This window comes from Triticum aestivum, chromosome 2B (genome assembly GCF_018294505.1).
Source record: "Triticum aestivum cultivar Chinese Spring chromosome 2B, IWGSC CS RefSeq v2.1, whole genome shotgun sequence".
Taxonomy (NCBI): Eukaryota; Viridiplantae; Streptophyta; class Magnoliopsida; order Poales; family Poaceae; genus Triticum; species Triticum aestivum.
In genome coordinates, this window is record NC_057798.1 from 506907990 (window position 1) to 506927754 (window position 19765).

Genomic DNA, 19765 nt, shown 5'->3' on the forward strand with positions numbered 1-19765 from the left:
TTCGAGTTGCTTCAATGTCAAGTGTTGATTCCATACCTTTCAAGCGGTGTTCTCATATTTCTATGGGAGTACTAATCCTTTTGATCATCGAGATTGTCATGTCAATTGTTTCCAGCCGGTGTGCTTCTCTTCAGGTGGATCCTATCATTTCAACATCCGCAAGATCAACTCTGTCACATCCTAGTTAGCCATGCATTAGAGTGTTGCATCATGTTTACTCCTTCATCAGAAACTTGAAATGGGGATCTATGAAACCCTCAGAATCATTTTGAAAATGACCCAAATAAAAATTTCTCCAAAAGGATCCAAGAAAATGCTCATGTTGCTCTCTGAAAATATTGGACAGAGATAAAAATCAAACCAATATTTTTAGTGGCTCATGGACATTTATTTTGGGCATTTGGAATTAATGCATAAGTATTTGCATTGGAAATATATTAATTATATATATTAATATATGCCCAAATATTATGCCATTTATAAAAGAGCTCTGGAATAATATATATAGCTCCTGCAAAAATTGGCATAAGTTAAATAAATGATTTAATATATTTTTTAAATCAAAACAAATGTCAGAAATTAGAAAACAGAAAAATATATAACAGGAGGAGCTTACCTGGGCTCCTCCACTGTGCGGCCCAGCCAGCTGGCCGGCCCAGCCAGCAGCCGGCCCAGCCCACCACTGCAGCCCTCCGTCGTCTTCCTCCCCTCGCCCCGAAGCTGCTGCGTGCTCGCGCGCGCACGGCCGCGCGGCCACCTCCTGCTTGCCGACGAGCTCCTGGCCGCGTGGACGACTCCCTCAGGCCGTCCCGATCCCCCCTGCTCTCTCTCACTCTCTCCCGGCTCTTCCCTCCTCTTCCTCGCTCTCTCTCTCACACGGCCGAACACCACCGTCGCCGCCGTTCGCCGTAGCAGCCATCTCCGGCCACCCCTCGCTCCCCCGACTAGCTCAGAAGCTCCGCCACGACCCCCTCTTCCTCCCCACCGCTCCACAGCTCCCCGGAAGCCCTGCATCGCCGCCACGTCGCCGTTCCCCTCTTCGGGCTCCGACCATCGTCGCCGTCGAATTCATCGTCTCCGGCGCGTCCCCGAGCCCGCTTCGACGCCCACTGCAACCGCGGTGAGCTACGCCACCGTTTCCCCCTCTCCTCCCCCTCGTTCCCCCACCGTAGCCTCCTCCCCACCACGGCCGAACCTCCGCCGTCGCCGAGCTCGCCGTCGACGCACTCCGGTGACCATTTGGTCACCCCGGCGAGTCCAACGAGTTCGCAAGACCCCGTAGAGCATCCCTAGCGCCTCGCTTCGCTCGACTTCGAGCTCCAACCCTGTTCCCGTGCACGAACGAACCCCGGCGGCCGCAGCCGAGCTCGCCGCCGTCGACTCCGGCCACCCCGACCCCAACGGACTCCGCCAAGAGCTGCGGTTTGTCCTCAGCTCCACTCCGGTGGTCTCCGTGGCCCCTTTGGTGGCCGAAATGGCCAAAACCACTCCCGCCGCCGCGTCTGGCTCGCCGGCGGCTAACCGCCGGCGTCGCTGGCTTTGACTTTGACCCCGGGTGGGCCCTGGTTGACTCCCCTGAGTCAATGACAGGTGGGGCCCAGCCCTGCTAATTATACAGGATTAGTTTTAATTAAATCTTAATTAAAATAATCACCCTGACATGCGGGACCCACTGTCAGGTTTGACCCAGACCTGTTCAGTTGACCACTGACGTCACACTGACGTCAGGCTGACGTAGTAATTGATTTTCTGGATTTAAATTAAATCAGGAAATTCCAGAATATTATTTAAACTTCAAAAATTCATAACTTTTATTCTGTAACTCCAAATTGGACAAATTATATATGAAAAATGATCAGAAAAATCCAATCTATCCATCTGTACTATTTTCATGCATGATCAAACAAGTTAAATTGATGTTTTAAGCAGAACAAGGAAAAGCACTTTAAAAGGCCATGTTTGGAGTTTAAAATTTGAATCTTTGATTCAAATTTGTTCAAACCCTTCTGGTTTTAGTTGCATTAGCCCAACACACTCATATTGCCATGTTTTATGCATGCATCATATTGTTGCACATTGTTTGGTGATGCTTGTGTATCGATGTCCTTTGCGACAGGTTCTGCCTCCGAGGAGTACCGTGATTACCCTAACGAAGAACCATATCAGTGCATCGAACCATCAGGCAAGCAACCAACCATTTGATCATATCGATACAATCCCATGTTCTCGCTCCTGCTCTCTTTTACTGCATTAAGACAACGCGATTCAAACTGCTGTGTGCTACGGTAGTTGAACCCATTTCCTCTGCATGACCTGTCATTACCACAGTAACTAGATGAAACCCACTAGCATGTGTAGGAGTTGATTGAGCCCTATGTATGTGTTGTTCCTACCTTGCTATGCCTGCTATGCTTAGAGTCGTGTTAGGTCTGGTTCATCTGGGTGATGGGCTAGAGTGAAATGATTATGTCGGTAATGAGAATGGTGTGGTGAACACGATTTGGTAAAGGTATCGATGAGAGGCCATGTAGGAGTACATGGTGGGTTGTTTCATTGAAGCCGACCTTAAGCACTGAGATCTGTATATGTGATTTAAGATACAGCTACTACCATGCATTGGGCCCTGAAATATGACCCCGCTCGACTTCTTATTCACCCTAGCTCTCTGTCCAGGAGTTGCAAGTAGTTTCTGGTGTTTGTAGCCTACTGGAGGCCGTGGACAGCGCTGACCGTAGGGGTGGGCTGTGATGCGGTAGGTACGTGGCACGGTGTACCGAATACCCGTTAGGTATCTCGGGAACCCTGTTCACATCGTTCGGGGCCGTATGGGAAACCTCGGCCGAACTCCCTGCGGATGGAACCTGAATAGGCGATAAACCTGGACTAGAGGCTTAAGTGTTTAGGTAGGTCGTGGTCTACACCCACGTCGGCTTTCGCTTGAAGTCTGCCGAGCACATGTCGTGTGCAGACGCTAAGTGGTGGAAACATGTATGAAGAAGTACACCCCTGCAGGGTTAACATGATCTATTCGAATAGCCGCGTCCGCGGTAAAGGACTACTTGGTTGCCTATACAGTTCATAGACAAGTAAATGGAAACTACTAAAAGCCTCAAGATAAGTGTGAGTGCCGAGGATGGCTCTTCCGTAGGAAGACGGAGGTGGATCCTCGGTAGTGTATTGAAGTGGTGAGTAGTGGACTCGTGTGCGCAAAACCATTTCAAGTTGGAGTATCGTAGGATAGTCTAGCCAAGAGTCAAAGCTGGCTTGCTGCAATAACTCCACCAACCCTTCTTGATAATATGCATGTATGTAGGATCTGATGTAAGTCTTGCTGAGTACCTTTGTACTCATGTTGCTATAATCTACATTTTTACAGAAGATGCTGCAACCCCTTCTGATGGGTTCTATGTAGACGTTGACATCAACGAGTAGGCTAAAGACCCAGGTGGTGACCCTGAGCTTGTGAAGGACCACGTAGTATAGCTAGGCTTTCCAAGCCTCTTTTATTTTACTAGTTGTCTGTACTCAGACAACTTACTTCCGCTGCTGGTTTGTATGACTGTATGACTTGTATGTTGGGTCGTGAGACCCGTACCTTGGTGTATGTTATGTATGGCTCCCTGAGCCTTAAATAAAGTACTTGTGTCATAGAGTCATGTTGTGATGCTTCGTTGTATTTGCACATATCGAGCATATTGTGTGTATGATTGAAATGCTTGGTATGTGTGGGATCTGACTATCTAGTTGTTTATCTTTAGTAGCCTCTCTTACCGGGAAATGTCTCCTAGTGTTACCGCTGAGCCATGGTAGCTTGCTACTGCTCTGGAACACTTAGGCTGGCCGGCATGTGTCCTTCTTCGTTCCTGTGTCTGTCCCTTCGGGGAAATGTCACGCTTTGAGTACCGGAGTCCTGTTAGCCCGCTACAGCCCGGTTTACCGGAGTCCTGCTAGCCCAGTGCTACAGCCCGGACCCACTTGCTGATGACCGACACGTTCAAAGCTGGGTCATGGATGCCTGTCCCTGTAAGTCTGTGCCACTTTGGGTTTACGACTAGTCATGTCAGCCCGGGCTCCTTATCATATGGATGCTAGCGACACTATCATATACGTGAGCCAAAAGGCGCAAACGGTCCCGAGAAAAGGTAAGACGACACCCGTGGGGATACCGTGCGTGAGGCCGCAAGGTGATATGAGGTGTTACCAGCTAGATCGATGTGACATCGAGTCGGGGTCCTGACAGCGTTGGCATCAGAGCCGGACTGCCTGTAGGTTCTCCAAGCCAAACTGGTCGATGTTGAGTCTAGAAATTCTTTAGTTATATGTAGGGGAATTGTTTGTGGGTTGGAACGTAAGGCTCTTTTTACTCCTTATACCTTATGACTTTCTGATCTGAGTCAGTCCATTCTTCCACCGGGGGTTAAGGAATTAGGATCTATTCTCTCTATCAGGATCACGTGTTACTAATCAGTAGTACCTTATAAGTTTGATGGTTACAAGCCTAGTTCAGTTCTACTACCACATTATGTTGCCAGAATGGTTTTAGAACTTTGATATGGTGATGTTGAGTGTGTACGAAATCCTTTGTCAAATGTCTCAAAATCCTTTTTGAGCATTTACAGCTGTTATGCTGCCGAAATTTTGCTAGAAATTCTAATGCCTTTGCATTATGATTGTGCTTTCAGATGGCCACTCGCGACCTCAATCAAGTGGTTCGCCTGACTCGATGTCTAGATGTACCCGGCCATACTGCTAAGTTGGTCAGGGTAATGACTGAGGCTGGATACCGCTGGTATCCCGAGTACACGGTCGAAGAGCAATTCCGAGATTTTAATCAAAGCCAGTATCTCTGCACTGTCAGGATATTTCCATCTTATCCTGGATCCACCGAGCCTCTTCACTGCTCCTATGGACTCGGGGTTACTATTGAGATGGTTGTGCAGGACGCCGCCTACTCTATGATGACCATTATGCGAGTCAGATCTGGTTTATTTCGGGACTCTGATTTCCGGTATATGCCAGGATCACTTCCGGGAGCACAAGGATATCTCCAGGCTATCTATGCTGACCCCACTCAGGAGGATTCACGAACTCGCACCACTGTTGAGATGCTCGAGGATAAGGACCGTGAAAATCGGGCCTTAAGGTTAGAGCTCTTCAATACCCGTGCTGACCACTGGGCCACTTTGACTCGGTTCGCACCGGCGGTGCAAGCTGGATATTCAGATATGCGCGATCTCTATCCTGTGAGATCTGCTCTGCCGGACGTAATGGTTTGGCGTGATGTAGGAGGCATCACCCCACCTCGTGGCCCCCGCAGGCCACCGTTTGTTGGTCCAAGGCCTCATCCTAGCCCCTATGGTCCACAAGCTCCGCGAGATCGTCTGTTTCCGGATGATCATGTTGAACTTCCAGGCTATGGAGGCGACTTCTACGAGGACTACTACGGATCGGTCTGAGTTAGTGGTAGTATCACTAGTTCGCACTAGCCGTGTCGTCTATCGTCCTGCGTGACTCGTGGGATATGACCTAGTTTGTACTCTTTCCGGAGGTGTAGAAAAATAATGTATAGGAGCTTGGGATGCCTTCGATGAGATGTAATCCTCTTTTCACCGTAATAGTACTTGTTTGGTCTTGTACTAAACCCTGTATGGTGTGTATGACGATGGAATAAAAGAAGCAGTTTCTGTATCTACCATGTCATACGGATGATCATCTTGCATTCCGAGTTATTCCCTACATTATGTATCCTATGTCGGAATTTTACCATCCTGACTAAATCATTGTCTTGTTTACCTAGGATGGTCAACACGCGCGCTAACCCTGCTTCCCAAGAGCAGGCCGAAGGCAGTGAAGCCAGGGATGCAAATCTGCCTCATCCTCCTTCACTAGCCGAGGTTATGATGGAAGCTGAGAGAAACAAGCGGGAGACAAACCGTTTGTTGGAGCGTATTGAACAGAATACAGCACACCATCAGAGGGCTAACGTGGTGTCACTCAGTGATTTTATCAAATTGCATCCACCCACGTTCCACCACTCCGTCGAGCCTCTCGACGCTGATGACTGGCTTCGCAGTATCTCTCACAAACTGCGTTCCGCGCTGGTAGCGGAGGCTGACAAGGTCACCTTTGCTGCATATCATCTTGAAGGCCCCGCCAGTCTATGGTGGGAGAATTATGGAGCTATGCGCCCAGCGGGCCATGTCACTACTTGGGCTGAGTTCAGCGAGGCTTTCCGTGAACATCACATTCCGGAGGGTCTCATGGACCGTAAACGTGAAGAATTTTGCAGTTTCACCCAAGGCCGACTTTCTGTGGATGTCTATAGCAGGGAGTTTGGTAATCTCGCCCAATATGCAACTGAGGAAGTGTCTACTGACGCCAAGAAGCAAGCAAGGTTCCGTAAGGGCCTTAGTCCTGAGCTTCGCCGCGACCTCCGTCTGCATGAGTGCACATCCTTTCAGAAACTTGTTAACAAGGCCATCAGTGCTGAAACTGGTCAGACTGATTATGATGCAACACGCAAGCATGGCCGTGACATGGGTTCCTCATCCGGTGCTGGTCCTCAGAAGCGCCACGTGTGGGTGCCCAACACCGCCCTGCCACCCAGGTTCACACCGAGGCCATCTTTCCAGGCGCCTCGCCCTGTTCAACAGTCTGCACCGACCAAACCCTATGGGGGTCCAACCAATAATGCTCCTCCACGTACCAGTTCCGTGACTTGTTTCAAATGTGGGGAATCTGGTCACTATATGCGTGAGTGTCCCCAGACCAACCCCAACCAGTCTGCTAAAGCTGTTGGCCGTGGCAAGCCGACAGGAAAAATATTCCACGCCAAGCCGGTCACCGCTTCACGTGGCCATGTCAACTGTATCTCTGCCGAAGAAGCTCAAGAGGATCCCAACGTCGTTCTCGGTACGCTTCTTGTTAATTGCCACCCGGCATCTGTTCTTTTCGATACAGGAGCCTCTCATTCTTTTATATCTGAAAACTATGCTCGCTTGCATAACGTCGCATTCGGTGATATGCCAACCTCTATGGTAATTCAAACTCCGGGATCCAAATGGCAAACCTCTAGAGTAAGCCATGGAAATGAAATCCAAGTCGACAGACTTGTTTTTCTCGCATCTTTGATAGCCCTTAAATCTTCAGATATTAATATCATTTTGGGTATGGACTGGATGTCAGCTCATCAAGCCAAGATTGATTGCTTCTCTAGGACTGTTCAACTCACCCATCCTTCGGGGAAGATAGTCAATGTCTTGACCCGAATAGCCAAGCGACAATTATATTCTCTTAACGCCAGCCCTTTGCCAGACCTTGAGGACGTGTCGGTAGTCTGTGACTTCCCGGATGTCTTTCCAGAGGAATTGCCAGGTGTTCCACCTGACAGGGATGTTGAGTTCGTAATCGACCTCATCCCCGGAACCGTTCCGATTGCTAGAAGACCCTATAAGATGGCACCACTAGAACTAGCCGAGCTTAAGAAACAACTCGATGAATCCTTGAAAAAGGGTTTCATCCGCCCTAGTTCATCTCCGTGGGCTTGCCCCGTCCTATTCGTCAAGAAGAAGGATGGTACGGACCGGATGGTTGTAGATTACCGACCTGTCAATTTGGTCACAATCAAGAACAAATATCCACTTCCCAGGATCAACGATCTGTATGATCAGCTCGCTGGATCCTCAGTCTTCTCCAAGATGGATTTGAGGTTGGGCTACCATCAAATCAAAATCAGAAACAGGGACATTCCTAAAAACGGCCTTTGTTACTCGTTATGGCCAATACGAGTACACCGTCATGTCCTTCGGTTTAACCAACGCTCCAGCCACCTTTTCTCGGTTAATGAACTCAATCTTCATGGAGTATTTGGATAAATTTGTCGTAGTTTATCTCGATGATATACTCATCTACTCCAAGAACGAGGAAGAACATGCCGAACATTTAAGGCTAGTGTTGAAGAAACTTCGAGAGCATCGCCTTTATGCCAAATTTTCAAAATGTGAATTCTGGTTGTCAGAAGTGACCTATCTGGGTCATGTAATATCTAGTAAAGGTATTGCTGTTAACCCTGAGCGAGTTCAAGCCGTCCTTAATTGGACTCCGCCTGAATCGGTCAAGCAAGTTCGGAGTTTTCTAGGCTTAGCGAGCTATTGTCGTCGCTTTGTCGAGAACTTCTCCAAGGTTGCTAAACCTCTAACCGAACTTCTCAAGAAAGATAAGAAGTTCGAATGGACTCCACAATGTGAGCACAGCTTTCAGGAACTGAAAAGACGCCTGACCTCTGCTCCCGTACTGGTACCGCCAGACTTCTCCAAGGACTTTGTTATCTACTGCGACGCCTCGCGACAAGGACTAGGTTGCATTCTTATGCAAGATCGACACGTAATTGCTTACGCTTCACGGCAATTGCACCCACATGAGGAGAATTATCCTACCCATGATCTAGAGCTTGCAGCCGTAGTCTATGCACTTAAGACCTGGCGACATTACCTCCTCGGTAATCGTTGCGAAATATTCACTGATCACCAAAGTCTGAAGTATATTTTCACCCAACCGGATTTGAATCTCAGGCAGAGACGTTGGGTTGAATTGATCACAGACTTCGACTTAGGAATAACCTACACCCCAGGGAAAGCCAACGTCATGGCTGATGCGCTAAGTCGTAAATCTTATTGTAACAACCTGATGTTACAACAAAGTCAACCGCTTCTCCATGAGGAATTTCGGAAGCTTAACCTTCACATTGTACCTCAAGGTTTTCTTTCCAGCTTGGTAGCAAAACCTACTCTTACGGATCAAATCATCGCTGCCCAAAAGCGAGATAAGGGAATATCTAAAATCAAAGAGAACATTGCTAGAGGAGGTGCTAGTTGTTTCTCCACAAATGATCATGGTGTTGTGTACTTTGAGAACCGTCTAGTGGTTCCCAAGAACCAGCATCTGCGGCAGTTGATCCTTAAGGAAGCTCATGAATCTCCTCTCACCATTCATCCCGGTAGCACTAAAATGTATCAGGACCTACGCCAGAGGTTCTGGTGGACTAGGATGAAGAGAGAAATTGCTCAGTATATTGCAAATTGCGACGTCTGTCGTCGTGTAAAAGCAGAGCACCAACAGCCTGCTGGCACCCTTCAACCCTTAGCTATTCCTGAATGGAAATGGGATAAAATTTGTATGGATTTCATTACCGGGTTTCCCAGGACCAAGAGAGGGAATAATGCTATTTTCGTCGTGGTCGATCGTCTTTCCAAAGTAGCTCATTTCTTACCTGTTCGTGAGAGCATAACCGCTAGTCAGCTGGCAGATTTGTACATCTCCCGAATAGTGTCTCTCCATGGTGTTCCTTTGGAAATTAACTTGGATCGAGGAAGTCTTTTCACCTCTCGATTTTGGGAAAGTTTCCAAAATGCTATGGGAACTCGTCTCTCTTTTAGCACCGCTTTCCACCCTCAGTCAAGTGGTCAAGTGGAACGCGTCAATCAGATTCTAGAAGACATGCTTCGAGCCTCTGTTATCTCATTCGGAATGGACTGGGAGAAGTGCCTTCCATTTGCCGAATTCGCTTACAACAACAGCTATCAATCTAGCTTGGGTAAAGCCCCTTTTGAAGTTCTCTATGGACGACGGTGTCGAACACCCCTTAACTGGTCAGAGACCGGGGAAAGACAATTCTTTGGCCCGGATATGATTCAGGAAGCAGAAGAACAAGTTCGTATCGTTCGTGAAAAGTTGAAAACAGCCCAATCTCGTCAAAAGAGTCAATATGACCGAAAACATAAGGCTATGACTTTCGAGGTTGACGAGAAGGCTTATCTTCGGGTCACCCCTCTGAAGGGAACCCATCGTTTCGGTATCAAAGGCAAATTGGCTCCTCGTTACATTGGACCTTTTCGCATTCTCGCCAAACGAGGAGAAGTTGCCTACCAATTGGAACTACCTCCGCACCTCTCCAGAGTTCACGATGTCTTCCACGTTTCTCAACTCAGGCGTTGCTTCTCGGATCCTATCCGTGGAGTGGACCACGAAACGCTTGATCTCCAAGATGATCTTACATATCGAGAGTACCCCATTCGTATCCTCGATCAAGCCGAACGTACCACGCGACGTCATAATATCAAGTTTCTCAAGGTTCAATGGTCGCACCATTCTGAGGATGAAGCAACTTGGGAAAGGGAGGATCGTCTTCGACTCGAGTATCCCGCCTTCTTCCCGGAGGAACCCAAATCTCGGGACGAGATTCTTTTGAGTGGGGGTGAGTTGTCACATCCTAGTTAGCCATGCATTAGAGTGTTGCATCATGTTTACTCCTTCATCAGAAACTTGAAATGGGGATCTGTGAAACCCTCAGAATCATTTTGAAAATGACCCAAATAAAATTTCTCCAAAAGGATCCAAGAAAATGCTCATGTTGCTCTCTGAAAATATTGGACAGAGATAAAAATCAAACCAATATTTTTAGTGGCTCATGGACATTTATTTTGGGCATTTGGAATTAATGCATAAGTATTTGCATTGGAAATATATTAATTATATATATTAATATATGCCCAAATATTATGCCATTTATAAAAGAGCTCTGGAATAATATATATAGCTCCTGCAAAAATTGGCATAAGTTAAATAAATGATTTAATATATTTTTTAAATCAAAACAAATGTCAGAAATTAGAAAACAGAAAAATATATAACAGGAGGAGCTTACCTGGGCTCCTCCACTGTGCGGCCCAGCCAGCTGGCCGGCCCAGCCAGCAGCCAGCCCAGCCCACCACTGCAACCCTCCGTCGTCTTCCTCCCCTCGCCCCGAAGCTGCTGCGTGCTCGCACGCGCACGGCCGCGCGGCCACCTCCTGCTTGCCGACGAGCTCCTGGCCGCGTGGACGACTCCCGCAGGCCGTCCCGATCCCCCCTGCTCTCTCTCACTCTCTCCCGGCTCTTCCCTCCTCTTCCTCGCTCTCTCTCTCACACGGCCGAACACCACCGTCGCCGCCGTTCGCCGTAGCAGCCATCTCCGGCCACCCCTCGCTCCCCCGACTAGCTCAGAAGCTCCGCCACGACCCCCTCTTCCTCCCCACCGCTCCACAGCTCCCCGGAAGCCCTGCATCGCCGCCACGTCGCCGTTCCCCTCTTCGGGCTCCGACCATCGTCGCCGTCGAATTCGTCGTCTCCGGCGCGTCCCCGAGCCCGCTTCGACGCCCACTGCAACCGCGGTGAGCTACGCCACCGTTTCCCCCTCTCCTCCCCCTCGTTTCCCCACCGTAGCCTCCTCCCCACCACGGCCGAACCTCCGCCGTCGCCGAGCTCGCCGTCGACGCACTCCGGTGACCATTTGGTCACCCCGGCGAGTCCAACGAGTTCGCAAGACCCCGTAGAGCATCCCTAGCGCCTCGCTTCGCTCGACTTCGAGCTCCAACCCTGTTCCCGTGCACGACCGAACCTCGGCGGCCGCAGCCGAGCTCGCCGCCGTCGACTCCGGCCACCCCGACCCCAACGGACTCCGCCAAGAGCTGCGGTTTGTCCTCAGCTCCACTCCGGTGGTCTCCGCGGCCCCTTTGGTGGCCGAAATGGCCAAAACCACTCCCGCCGCCGCGTCTGGCTCGCCGGCGGCTAAACGCCGGCGTCGCTGGTTTTGACTTTGTCCCCGGGTGGGCCCTGGTTGACTCCCCTGAGTCAATGACAGGTGGGGCCCAGCCCTGCTAATTATACAGGATTAGTTTTAATCAAATCTTAATTAAAATAATCACCCTGACATGCGGGACCCACTGTCAGGTTTGACCCAGACCTGTCCCGTTGACCTGCTGACGTCACACTGACGTCAGGCTGACGCAGTAACTAATTTCTGGATTTAAATTAAATCAGGAAATTCCAGAATATTATTTAAACTTCAAAAATTCATAACTTTTATTCTGTAACTCCAAATTGGACAAATTATATATGAAAAATGATCAGAAAAATCCAATCTATCCATCTGTACTATTTTCATGCATGATCAAACAAGTTAAATTGATGTTTTAAGCAGAACAAGGAAAAGCACTTTAAAAGGCCATATTTGAATTTGAAATTTGAATCCTTGATTCAAATTTGTTCAAACCCTTCTGGTTTTAGTTGCATTAGCCCAACACACTCATATTGCCATGTTTCATGCATGCATCATATTGTTGCACATTGTTTGGTGATGGTTGTGTATCGGTGTCCTTTGCGACAGGTTCTGCCTCCGAGGAGTACCGTGATTACCCTAACGAAGAACCGTATCAGTGCATCAAACCATCAGGCAAGCAACCAACCATTTGATCATATCGATACAAACCCATGTTCTCGCTCCTGCTCTCTTTACTGCATTAAGACAACGCGATTCAAACTGCTGTGTGCTACGGTAGTTGAACCCATTTCCTCTGCATGACCTGTCATTGCCACAGTAACTAGATGAAACCCACTAGCATGTGTAGGAGTTGATTGAGCCCTATGTATGTGTTGTTCCTACCTTGCTATGCCTGCTATGCTTAGAGTCGTGTCAGGTCTGGTTCATCTGGGTGATGGGCTAGAATGAAATGATTATGCCGGTAATGAGAGTGGTGTGGTGAACACGATTTGGTAAAGGTATCGATGAGAGGCCATGTAGGAGTACATGGTGGGTTGTTTCATTGAAGCCGACCTTAAGCACTGAGATCTGTATGTGTGATTTAAGATACAACTACTACCATGCATTGGGCCCTGAAATATGACCCCGCTCGACTTCTTAATCACCCTAGCTCTCTGTCCAGGAGTTGCAAGTAGTTTCTGGTGTTTGTAGCCTACTGGAGGCCGTGGACAGCGCTGACCGTAGGGGTGGGCTGTGATGCGGTAGGTACGTGGCACGGTGTACCGAATACCTGTTAGGTATCTCGGGAACCCTGTTCACATCGTTCGGGGCCGTATGGGAAACCTCGGCCGGACTCCCTGCGGATGGAACCTGAATAGGCGATAAACCTGGACTAGAGGCTTAAGTGTTTAGGTAGGTCGTGGTCTACACCCACGTCGGCTTTCGCTTGAAGTCTGCCGAGCACATGTCGTGTGCAGACGCTAAGTGGTGGAAACATGTATGAAGAAGTACACCCCTGCAGGGTTAACATGATCTATTCGAATAGCCGCGTCCGCGGTAAAGGACTACTTGGTTGCCTATACAGTTCATAGACAAGCAAATGGAAACTACTAAAAGCCTCAAGATAAGTGTGAGTGCCGAGGATGGCTCTTCCGTAGGAAGACGGAGGTGGATCCTCGGTAGTGTATTGAAGTGGTGAGTAGTGGACTCGTGTGTGCAAAACCATTTCAAGTTGGAGTATCGTAGGATAGCCTAGCCAAGAGTCAGAGCTGGCTTGCTGCAATAACTCCACCAACCCTTCTTGACACTATGCATGTATGTAGGATCTGATGTAAGTCTTGCTGAGTACCTTTGTACTCATGTTGCTATAATCTACATTTTTACAGAAGACGCTGCAACCCCTTCTGATGGGTTCTATGTAGACGTTGACATCAACGAGTAGGCTAAAGACCCAGGTGGTGACCCTGATCTTGTGAAGGACCACGTAGTATAGCTAGGCTTTCCAAGCCTCTTTTATTTTACTAGTTGTCTGTACTCAGACAAGTTACTTCTGCTGCTGGTTTGTATGACTGTATGACTTGTATGTTGGGTCGTGAGACCCGTACCTTTGTGTATGATATGTATGGCTCCCTGAGCCTTAAATAAAGTACTTGTGTCGTAGAGTCATGTTGTGATGCTTCGTTGTATTTGCGCATATCGAGCATATTGTGTGTATGATTGAAATGCTTGGTATGTGTGGGATCTGACTATCTAGTTGTTTATCTTTAGTAGCCTCTCTTACCGGGAAATGTCTCCTAGTGTTACCGCTGAGCCATGGTAGCTTGCTACTGCTCTGGAACACTTAGGCTGGCCGGCATGTGTCCTTCTTCGTTCCTGTGTCTGTCCCTTCGGGGAAATGTCACGCTTTGAGTACCGGAGTCCTGTTAGCCCGCTACAGCCCGGTTTACCGGAGTCCTGCTAGCCCAGTGCTACAGCCCGGACCCACTTGCTGATGACCGACACGTTCGAAGCTGGGTCATGGATGCCTGTCCCTGTAAGTCTGTGCCACTTTGGGTTTACGACTAGTCATGTCAGCCCGGGCTCCTTATCATATGGAAGCTAGCGACACTATCATATACGTGAGCCAAAAGGCGCAAACGGTCCCGCGAAAAGGTAAGACGACGCCCGTGGGGATACCGTGCGTGAGGCCGCAAAGTGATATGAGGTGTTACCAGCTAGATCGATGTGACATCGAGTCGGGGTCCTGACAAACTCTAAGTTTTCCCACCGGTGTTTGTTTCATCCATCCCAAGTTGCCTTTGTTTTCCTGCCCTCCCACCCTCTTCTACAAGGACTCGTATATTTTAATCAAGTATCCATTTACTCATGTAAAGTCTCTTCACTCTTTTCAACCAATGTTCTTATCCGGTGATTCTCACGAAGATACTAATGGAGCTTCAAGTTCATCATTCTTCATTCTCGTATTCTTCTCCGGTGGATTTAATTCAAGCTTTCAGTGTGGATCATATCCTTTCCTCGTTTCAAATGTTTTTCCATGTCAGTGCACCTCTTAATTGTTCACCTCTTTCTATTCTTATCCGGAGTGCTCAATATATCTCAGAAGAATCATGTTTCCATTCTTAATCTGTTCAGTTACTTCAAGGTTTTTTCTCTCATTCAAGCCATTTAATTCAACCAGTGCAACCCTCCCTTTCAATCAATTGTTCAATGGTGTATCTTTTAGTGGGCCCTAACCCACAGGTCTTTTTCCAGGATCTTACCTGACTCTTCTAATTTTCCCGGAGTTTTTCTCAAATTCTTTTGCAAGTTTGACGTAAGAATGAATTCTCATCAGTCATATTCCTTCTCCAAGATTGCTTTCAAATTCTTTTCATCGTTGGTTCATCATTTATATTCTTCTTTGTTCCAGAGTGTCTCAACAATTCATGGTGGTGTTTCTTGTCGTCATTCTCGGATTTTGAAAACCGAAGAAGAGTTCCTCTTAAATCCTTACCCGTTTTTCCAAAGATGCGTAGTTCAAGCTTGATGCCATCCTCTCATAATTGTTTTTATTGTGACAATTCTTTTCACCCATCCGAAGCATTTCATGAGTTGTTTCCATTTCTTTCCTCCGAAGGCCATCTTGTCATAATTCTTCGTTCTTAGCGTGTAGCTATCGTTCTCGAATTCTTCCGGTGCATCGCTCAAATATCGTCTAATTAGTTCATGATCTCTTCGTTCTCATGTATCTAAATCCCCTCAAGTATCTTCATTTTTTCCAATTCTTCCCGGTGAATCGTGCCTTTGCTACTTTCATTCTCAATTCTTACGGTGGTTCATTCAAGATTTCACTTCCTTCGTTATCATATCAAATATTCATTGTTTCCAAATCCCACCGGTGGTTCCATCAATACCTTCTCAAGTTTGCACTATATCTCTCTTAATCCTTTCTACGAGAATAAGTAGTATGCCAAATCCGTTGCTTGTCATCAATTTAAATTTGTGAAGGATAGGCATAACGTAATTCTTATTATTGTTTCATCCAAGTGATCTAGCTTCTTGTTTCCAGAGTTGTTCATCATATCACATTCTCGGTTCGAGATGCTTCATCTTTTGTTTCCGGAGTTCCATGCTCTCAATTAACTCGTCCCGAAGCTCCATCTAAATCATTGCAAGGCTTCACCTTGTGTTCTCAACTTCTCTTTCTTTCTATCATCCTTTTATTACCGGAGTTCTCCATGGAGGCTCTACATGGTGGTTCGTCAAGGATTCTTTTCATTCTTCAAGATTTCTCTTGAAGCTATGATCCGCCAAGCTATAATCTAAAATAAACATGGTGCTAAACACATGTTTTTGTTTTGAGGAGCTCAAGTATTCTTCATCTTGCATTCCAAAGTGCAATTCTTTCTACCTTATCTTTTGAGGTGGTGTTATGTCACTCTTGACAATTTCCTTCATGTTTCATGATTCATATGTTGTCAAGAATGAGATATTTTGAATCCATCATTTTCTCTTCATTCAGGAGATCGTTTCAACCTATTAATCCCTCCATTGGAGTTATCTTGTGTCATATTTCACCTAAAGCCTTCCATTGGGAATGTTGCTATTTGTGGTGCTTATCAATGATCCAAGTTATCTCTTTATCGTCTTTGTGGAAGAAGTTTTCATCTCTTCTTTGATCTTAAACAAGCAATTGTTTTTCGGTAGTGGCAGAATTTTCCCTCAATTTTGAGAAGTTTTCCATAAGCCCACTACAAGCTTACTCGTTTCGTTGTTGGTTTTCCATCAACTCCGTTATAACCTTCTTGGAAGGGTGCTTTCCATGTTCATTTGTGGCAGAAGTTGGCATTTTCTTCTTCATTCTGTTATTCCAACGATCTAGCTTCTATTCTTTCATTCCGGAGTCATTGTGATGTTGCGCTCTTCACCCATCACCTTGTTTTGTCAAGATCATGTTCTTTTCTTGCTTATCCTTTTAACCGGCGTGTCGTGTTTTCATTCGAGTTCTCTCATCTTATCAAGTCTTGCATCTCTTTTCAACCGGAGTGCTGTCCCAAATTGATCTTCCTTGTTTCGTGTTTATCTCATTTCAATCAGAGTGGTTCTAATTCCTTCTTGTCCATTGTACTCATCATTCATAGCTTTGCAGCCTCCAAGGTTCACATGGTGTTCCTTCTTTCTATTCTCTACTGTAGTGCTCTCAATTGTGTTCAACTCTGTTGTGTTCTTTCTTTCAACTTTTCAACCTCTCAAAGTTCTTTGGTTTCACTCTTTTGTCAAACAAGCAACTTAGTTTACCTCTTATCTTCCTCTTCCTTTTCTCTCCGGTGCCATCCTAGATCTCGGGACGAGATCCTCTCGCAGTGGTGGAGTGTTGTAACGCCCTGGATACAACTTTCCATATTCTTAACTCCAACTCTTGCCATTTCCGGCTATGTGATATATTATTTTCTCCGTGCTTGGGTTTATGTCTTTCGTTTTGCATTTTGTTCATGTCATGCATTTCATCATCGCATCATTTGCATTGCGTCGGCACCCGTTGTTGACATTGTTTTTAAAACTTGCATTCGCTCGTAGTTGCCGCATCCCCCCATGCCTTTGTTATCCCTTTCAAGAGTAACCGTTCATTTGTTATCCGATCGTTTGAGCCTCTCTGCACAGCCACCGACCACCTCCGCAACCTAGTCCGAAAACTTCTCCCGGACCCGACCCGCGTTGTCATGACCGTTGGGTCCGGATCATCCCCAAACATCTATAAAATATCTCTGGTTTCTTATTTGGGCCACCTAACCTATTTTTCTCGACCGCCCGATTTCGATCGGACGGATCGCGTTAACCCTGCCTTAATCCCCTACCTATATGAATAGTCCAACCCTAGACCAATCCCTAAAATCTAGCCCCCTTGTCCCATCCATCTCCTCCTACCCGCCGCCACCACTCTCTCATTGGGATCCTCCCAGATCCCTTCCTCACCAACCCACAGCCGCGCCACTCCTCCTCGCTTTCAGCGTCGCCTGCATGCCTCCCCTACATCCTCTCGACCCTGCAGCATCTTCTCCTCCACCGCAGCCAGCCACCTCCGCAGCCTCCCGCGATGCTCGATCCATTTTGGATCGAGGCAACACCCACGATCGAGCCCCATGCCGAGCCCCTCCTTCCTACCTTCGCCTGAGCACCTCCTGTTTCTCCTCATTGCTGTGCCCAGACTCATCTCCCGCCTTGCACGCCACCAACTCCGTCCCGAACGCCCGCGGAAGCTCCTCCGCCATGGACGCTAGGTCCCAGGGCCGTGCCTCTCCTCCTCCTCACCCTGTTTCCCCTGGTTCTCTCCCTCTAATCCCCGCGCCGTTTTCGCCTGTAGGAACCGGCCCGCCATGGAGTTCGTCAGCCGCCTCCACCACTTCTGCACCCGGATCTGCACCACGCCGCCTCGATCCCCTTCGGCAGCAGCCGTCGCCGCCGGCCTCCTGCCGTCGCCCAGATCCAGTGCCCCTCAGCCCGTCCGAGCTCCGGCGAGCCACCAGCAGGCCGTGCCCCTCGCCTCTGCCCTTCTCCTTCCTTCCTCCTCTGCTCTTCTCTCTCCCTCACATCGCGACCCCTCTCTCTTCAGGTCGAACAGGAAGCCGTCATGGGCGCCCCACTGCCACGAGGAATCGATGGCTCCGGCCCTCCTCCAGTCGTCTTCAACCCCAGGTGCCGGCAATCCCTCGCTGCCGTCGACCCGCCGGAGTCCCTGCGTCCCCTGCATCGCATCGCCCTGCTTCGTCTCGCTGCAGGTGGAGCAGCGAGCCAGCGCCCGTTGACCGCGTCGCTGGCACCAGATCGACCTCCCGCGCCTGGGCCACCTCCCCTTCGCCTGTTGGTCAAGGCCCAGCCGTGCTAAGACCCGGCCTGCCTGGCCTCCTGCTCCACCGACTGGGCTTAGCCCATGGTGAGCCACCCCAAGCCCAGCTCCCCAGCAGATTTCGGCCCGGTCTGTTTTTTTTACAGATCTGTGATTTTAGCTATTATCCGAGGTTTAACAGTTTTACAGAAATGCCCCTGTTTTAAACTGCTAATAATTATTTAACTATGCATCCAAATAAAACATGTCATATATGTAACATGCTTAGAATTTCATCTAGTTTTACTATATCCCATTTTCATCCATGTTAAGATGATTTATTTCATAACTAAATAACTGTAGCTCCGAATTTAATAAACTTTATATGTAAATGGGGTGGAAAAATGCTTAGTTTAACATGCTGGACTTTGTTTTACTGTTTAACAACTCTAAAATTGTGTTTAGAGCAGAACAGTACCAAATTCGTAATTTGCATATGGGGATTTTCCGGAATTGTTGTTTGTTGTTCCGGCCTCATTTAAACCTGCCTAGATAGGTAGTTTAATTATGCTTCACCCCTTGCCATGTTTAATAACATTTAATATTGTTGAGTAGTTTAAACGGGTGAGAACTAAATAATTGTTGTGAAGTTTCGTCAATATGCAACTCGTTGCATATTGAGCTCCACTAAACTTGTAGTATTGTTTGTTGCACTTTGCCATGCCATGCCTCTTTAAACCGGACATGCATCATACTTGTTTGTGCATCATGCCATGTTTATGCTTGTGCATTTACCTTGTTGTTTGTTTCTTTCCGGTGTTGCTTCTTAGTTCCGATAATGTTGCGATTATGAGGATTCGTTCGACTACTCCCGTTCGTCTTCTTCATGGACTCGTTCTTCTTCCTTGTGGGATTTCAGGCAAGATGACCGCTACCCTGGATCTCACTACTATCATTGCTATGCTAGTTGCTTCGTTCTATAGCTATGTTGCGCTACCTATCACTTGCTCTTCAAGCCTCCCATATTGCCATGTCAGCCTCTAACCTTTACACCCTTCCTAGCAAACCGTTGCTTGGCTATGTTACCGCTTTGCTCAGCCCTCTTATAGCGTTGCTAGTTGTAGGTGAAGTTGAAGATTGCTCCATGGTGGACAGGATTATGTTGGGATATCACAATATCTCTTATTTAATTAATGCATCTATATACTTGGTAAAGGGTGGAAGACTCGGCCTTATGCCTGGTGTTCTGTTCCACTCTTGCCGCCCTAGTTTCCGTCATACTGGATTTTGCGTTCCTTACGCGGTTGGGTGATTTATGGGACCCCCTTGATAGTTCGCTTTGAATAAAACTCCTCCAGCAAGGCCCAACCTTGGTTTTACCATTTACCC